The sequence below is a fragment of the Peromyscus maniculatus genome, chromosome 5 (assembly GCF_049852395.1).
Source record: "Peromyscus maniculatus bairdii isolate BWxNUB_F1_BW_parent chromosome 5, HU_Pman_BW_mat_3.1, whole genome shotgun sequence".
Classification (NCBI taxonomy): Eukaryota; Metazoa; Chordata; class Mammalia; order Rodentia; family Cricetidae; genus Peromyscus; species Peromyscus maniculatus.
The window spans coordinates 104,538,845-104,544,607 of record NC_134856.1 but is presented as its reverse complement, the minus strand read 5'-3'; the positions used below and the strand labels follow the sequence as shown (position 1 = coordinate 104,544,607).

Here is a 5,763-nt window from a genome sequence, read left to right as displayed (position 1 = left end):
TGACTTTTCCTGGAAAGCATCCCCATGTGGACAAGTGTTACAGTATCTTTGGAGTATCTCCAATTTTCTACTAATTCAACACTTGAGGGATGAGTGTGTACAGGATGGCAAAGAGGATCTGGGAAGAGAGGCATCTAAGTTGATGCTCCATATCATGGCTCAGAAACTGAGTGATGCTGCCCTTTGTTTGGGTGTCCTCGTGGAAAAAAGTTTAGAGATGGAGGGTATAAAGAACTGTCTTCTGTAAAGCAGTGAGTGCATCAGCATGGTGTTTATGTCCAATTACCATCAGCATCATATCTATATCCGTGGAAGCAAGAACAGGAGGGACAAGAACGAACTCAGGCATCTGTAACAAAGGACTGCATTTACATAATACACTGTTCTCTTCACTAAAGAAAACAGAACACCCACAGGCCTGAACCATATCATGTTTACTTCCTTGTGTTTATCAAAAGGGTTTTTCCTAGTGCTGGAAATATTATGAAGATGATCTGGAGAGACCTCATCCAGAGACTAATTTTCATTTCACTTACTGGACTTGGAGTTTTAGGGAACATCATCTTATTTGTGAGACATGTGTATACTCTCATGGGTCCTGAGAGAAAAAAATGTAGATGTTATGCTCATTCACTTGGCTTTTGTGAACACAATCATTATTCATTGCATAGGGGTCAGAGACATAGCCACAATTTTTTATTTCAGAAACTTCCTAGGTGACATTGGTTGTAAAACTATAATTTACCTAGAAAGGGTTGCCCGTGGCCTCTCCATCTGCACCACCTGTCTCCTCAGTGTGGTCCAGGCTGTCACCATCAGTCCCAGGACAATCCTTTGCAGAAAGCTCAAACCACAAACTGCATGGCAAGTTCTTCCGTTTCTCTTCCTCTTTTGGATTTTTTTTTTTTTTTTTTTTTTTTTTTTTGGTTTTTCGAGACAGGGTTTCTCTGTGTAGCTTTGCGCCTCTTTTGGATCTTTAATTCCCTGATAAGCTCCAACTTGCTTCACCATATCACAGCAGCCAGAAGCACAAACAGGTCTGGAGTCGGGATGTATACTGGGTATTGCTGCATGCTGCCATCCACACACACAGTGAAGTGGCTTTTCCTCTCTCTCATGGCTCTTCGTGATGTCGTTTTCCAGAGTCTAATGGGCTGGAGCAGTGGGTCTATGGCTCTCCATCTGTATAAACATCACATACGGGTCCTGTACCTTCGCAGTTCTAGGTTTGCAAATGACTCCAGGCCAGACATCAGAGCTGCCCATAGTGTTCTCACTCTCATGGCCTGTTTCCTTTTCTTTTACTGGGCAGATTACATTTTCTCCTTCTATACAGGCTCCACAGTGACACATGAACCCACAATACCAAATATGAACGCATTTTTAGTACTTAGTTATGCTGGCCTCAGTCCCTTTGTCCTGATCATCAGGGATGTCCGTGTTGCTAAGCACTGCCGTGTCCCCTGAGAAATAAGAAATTACTCTCTACACTCACTTCTCTGTGAAGTAAAGCTAAGCACTAAGATGGCTTTGCCATTCGAATGTATCACAGCAAAAAATTGAGATAGTAGTTTTTTGTTTTTTTTTTTTTTGTTTTTTTTTTTTCCAGACAGGTGCTGCTAGATAATTGAAGACTGTCTCAGGCTCTAGGGAGCTGGCGGGGATTCTCACCATCCCACCATCCCACCATGTCTATCATGCAGTTTACTTAGCTTGCTGCATCCTTCATCAGGAAATGCAGGAGGACATGCAATCACCTGAAGGTAGAATTGTATTTTTCTGTATACTGGAGTTTTATTCTTACAAGGCTAACAAACGTTTCCTGTCTTCAGGGTCCTTCTAATGTTCTTCCATGATCATCAACTTCTCTACTTATTTACAAAGCACTTCCTATGTGTCAGAGGCTATTCTAAATCCAATGAGCAGGAGAGCAAGTGAAGGAGAAGGATGTCAGGAAGCATCCTTTATCTGAAGATCACTTGCAAAGTGGGACCTGACCAGGGAGAGAAGCGAATTCACAGCAACAGGTGAATGCTTGGCATTGCAGGGTACCAAGCTCTAAAGAACTGGTAAGAATAAGCACTGTAAGGCAAATCCAAACACACTCTTGACACTGAGGTGTGGTCAGGAAACATATAGGAAAGTTCAGGGGAAATGTCATCTTTTAGAGAATGCCATTGTGACTGGAAAAACAAGATGTACGTGTGAACCTCCCTGTGCACAGTGCTGTGTGAAAATACCTCAGGAACTGTGCACACAGCTCTGACTCTCACTTCCGTGCACTCACTACGGCTCACACGGGACGTGAGGCATTTGTTAGGCCACTCTGCATGCCGGCCACACAGAGTTTAGGGCTCCATCCTCCATATTGCTGCTCAGGATGTGGTGCTGTAGATATCGCTCTACATAAATAAAACACTGATGGCCAGTGACCAGACAGGAAGTATAGGTGGGACAAGGAGAGAGGAGAATTAGGGAAACAGGAAGAAGGGGGAGAGACACTGCAGCCACCGCCAGGACAAGCAACATGTAAAGACGCCGGTAAGCCACCAGCCACGTGACAAGGTATAGATTTATAGAAATGCGTTAATTTAAGATAAAAGAACAGTTAGCAAGAAGCCTACCACGTCCATACAGTTTATAAATAATATAAGCGTCTGAGTGATTATTATTATATGTGGATTGTGGGACTTCGGGGCTTGGTGGAACCTGGAGAGAAGCCCTCCAGCAACAACATGGGGTTCAGCTGTGGACATAGGCTCTGCAGTCCTGAAGGTATAGAGTGGAACTGGTTGCTGAAGCCCGTGGAGTCTGGCATTGTATGGCAACAGGACACTGGGGCTCCGAGGAGTCTGTAGCCTCCCACCCAGGAGAATGCAGAGGGCCCAGACTTCGCTCTGACCCCACATCATCCAGGCTACCTTGCTGCAGGCTTCCTGGGGAGGCTCCTGTCAGTGCTCTTGGTGTACCGCCTGGTGGGATACAGCCTGGCAAAGGGCTGTCCACCAGAGCTGTCCATCAACTCCTGGCAAGTAATGGAAAATCCTCACCAGTCACTGCAGGAGCACTGAACAGTGCCTACCTAGCAGGGGCGCTGAGGCCACTCTCCTTCCCTGGACAGGTGTTGAAACTTTCCCAAGAAATGTGTGCAACAGCCCTGGTTGTGGATTTCTCAAATGATGACTCTTGGTAATTTTAGTGTCCAATTAGGTTAAAAACTACCTTGGCTGTTCTAATATTTGTGAGATATGTGTGCACTTTTGCCTTTGAGACTGAGAAAAGCCCTTAAATCTTATTCTCACCCACTTGGCATTTTTCAATATGATCATTGTTTGTACCACAGGGATCAGAGACATAGCCACAGTGTTTTATCTATCAAGGATGGCAGGGGGCCTCTCCATCTGCACCACCTGTCTCCTCAGCATGGTCCAGGCTGTCACCATCAGTCCCAGGACCACCCTTTGGACAAAGCTCAAGCCACAGACCATGGCAAGTTCTTCCCTTTCTCCTCCTCTTTTGGATTGGTAATGTTCTCATAAGCTCCAACTTGCTCTGCTACATCAAAGCAGGTGGGGGCTTGAACATGTCTACACCCGGAACATACATTGGTTATTGCTATATGCTGCCATCCAGAAATATAATCAAGTGGCTTTTCCTCTCTCTCATGACTCTTCAGGATGTCACCTTTCAGAGTCTCATGGGCTGGAGCAGTGGGTCCATGGCTCTCCATCTTTATAAGCATCACAAGCGTGTCCTGTACCTTCACAGCTCCAGGTTTGAAAACAATTCCCCTCCAGAAATCAAAGCTACCTGGAGTGTTCTCATTCTAATGAGCTGCTTCCTTTTCTTCTATTGGGTAGATTTCATTCTCTCTTTATACACAGGTTTCACAGCGACACACGATTCCATTTCACTAAATATTAAAACAGTTTTAGAACTTGATTATGCTAGTTTCAGCCCCTATGTTCTGATCAACACAAACATCGGTGTTCCTAATGTCATGTATGCTCACTGAGTAGTGTAGAAATTACATTCTACATCTATTCTGTATGAGCTAAACATATGTTCATTGTAAGCTACATTTGTTGTGGTAATGCCTACGTTACTGATACCCGTTCACCATGTCTGAGCAATGGGCTGTGGATTAGAAATAGAGACAAAAGACAGCAAGTCATTGGCCATGGCTGAATGTTGAATGCCAAATGCCATTTATTGAAAGAGGGAGGAAACCTTAAATACAGGCTTACAGCACAATGGAGGATCCCTGGAGGGCAGAAGTTTGCTACTGAACATTCTTGCATCTAAGCTGTTTACACCAAATGCAGGATACAGGAACAAAGAACCTCTGGTGATCTCTCTAGTGATCCTTAGGTGAGAAGGAAACCAGCAGGGAATCTGAATAGGGAGGACATCTGGTCAAGGTCAGCAAGCAAGGCTGCAGCCACTCACAGTGGGGGGCCGGGGCCCACATACTTTGCCATGAATTTTAGAGCTGGGGGACATAATGTTTGCTGTGTAGCACAGGCTGACCTGGCAGTCAGTACATAGCTCAGGTTGATCTTCAACTGTCTCAGTATCTCAAATGATGGGATTATATTATTGCCTACCAAACTTCCATTTGCCTTAATATTCTAATATATCACAACATTAAATTAAATATTATAGTAATAGATTTCTTTTTCGTAAGAAGTATGGCACTGTGCAATCATAAGACTACTTCAGGGTTTCTAGGCAGGTGGAAAGTGGATTCTTCCCATCCTCCCATCCCCCCCATCCCTGTCATGTGACCTGTAGCCTCTCATTAGCCCTGGGAAAAGCACTAGAGACAATGCTTCACTCAGACATCAGGATTTCAATTTTCCCCAAGCCAGAGCAGGAGAGTGAGAGAGGGTGGGTGACCTGTCCATCTCTGAGGTGAGTGAGCAGGGCAGAGGGAAAGTGACAGTGAGTCAAGTCAGGTCACCACAGCCCAGCAAATCTGATCAACAGTTGTTTGATGTGGCGAAATTCCTGAATATGAGCAGTAGTGTGGATGCTGTGGAACAATTACAACCAGGATGACCTCAAGGTACCACCACAAGAGTCTCTGGCTGACAGGCCCTCTCACATGATGCCATCCCATGTCTGGAGACCACACTCAAGGCCAGGGCCTCCCTGGCACACTGTGTGTAAATCCTTTGCTGACCTTGTTTATACTGGAGTCTCCACCTCACTTCCAGTCACTCGCTGTGGCCTGTGCTGAACATCCCAGTGTTCATAGGTCTCCCCTCCTCTCCTCCCTGGAATCCCAGACTCCATCGTCCCTGATGCTGCAAAGTGCATCCTGTTGAGCTGCAGACAAGGGAACTGCAGTGGTGATCTTGGATCTGTGTGGTGGGAGCCAGTTGGCACAGTCTTGGCAATTGGCAAGACACGGGGGACCTAGAGAACTGCACAGCCTCGGGCCCAGGAAATGCAGACATCTCAGTCCTCAAGACACTGCACTGCAGTTGTCCCAGGGAGGCTCCTGTCTCCTCTGGGCTGTGTGGGTGTGGCTCCTGAAGGGATCCAGGGCTGTGAAGGGCTGTTCACCAAAGCTGTCCATCAGCTCACTGCAGTTCCAGCCCAGGATAAATAGAAAGAGCCAAACAGTTCTTGCAGGGAGTGGACTTGGACTCTCTCTGTGTAGCTCAGTATTGTGCCTGGAGGGGAGCCAAGGCTGCCTGCACTCCTTAATGGGTCCAAGAGTTGAAACTGTCCAGAGAATAACAAGAGGTGGGCCAG

General features: G+C 46.1%; 2 pseudogenes; both read left to right on the top strand.

Annotated features, from left to right (window-relative positions):
- The first annotated feature begins 308 nt into the window (after window positions 1-308).
- On the top strand, window positions 309-1,467 carry LOC107400286 (putative vomeronasal receptor-like protein 4; annotated as a pseudogene).
- A 480-nt stretch (window positions 1,468-1,947) lies between these two features.
- On the top strand, window positions 1,948-4,015 carry LOC102924624 (putative vomeronasal receptor-like protein 4; annotated as a pseudogene).
- Window positions 4,016-5,763: the final 1,748 nt, after the last annotated feature.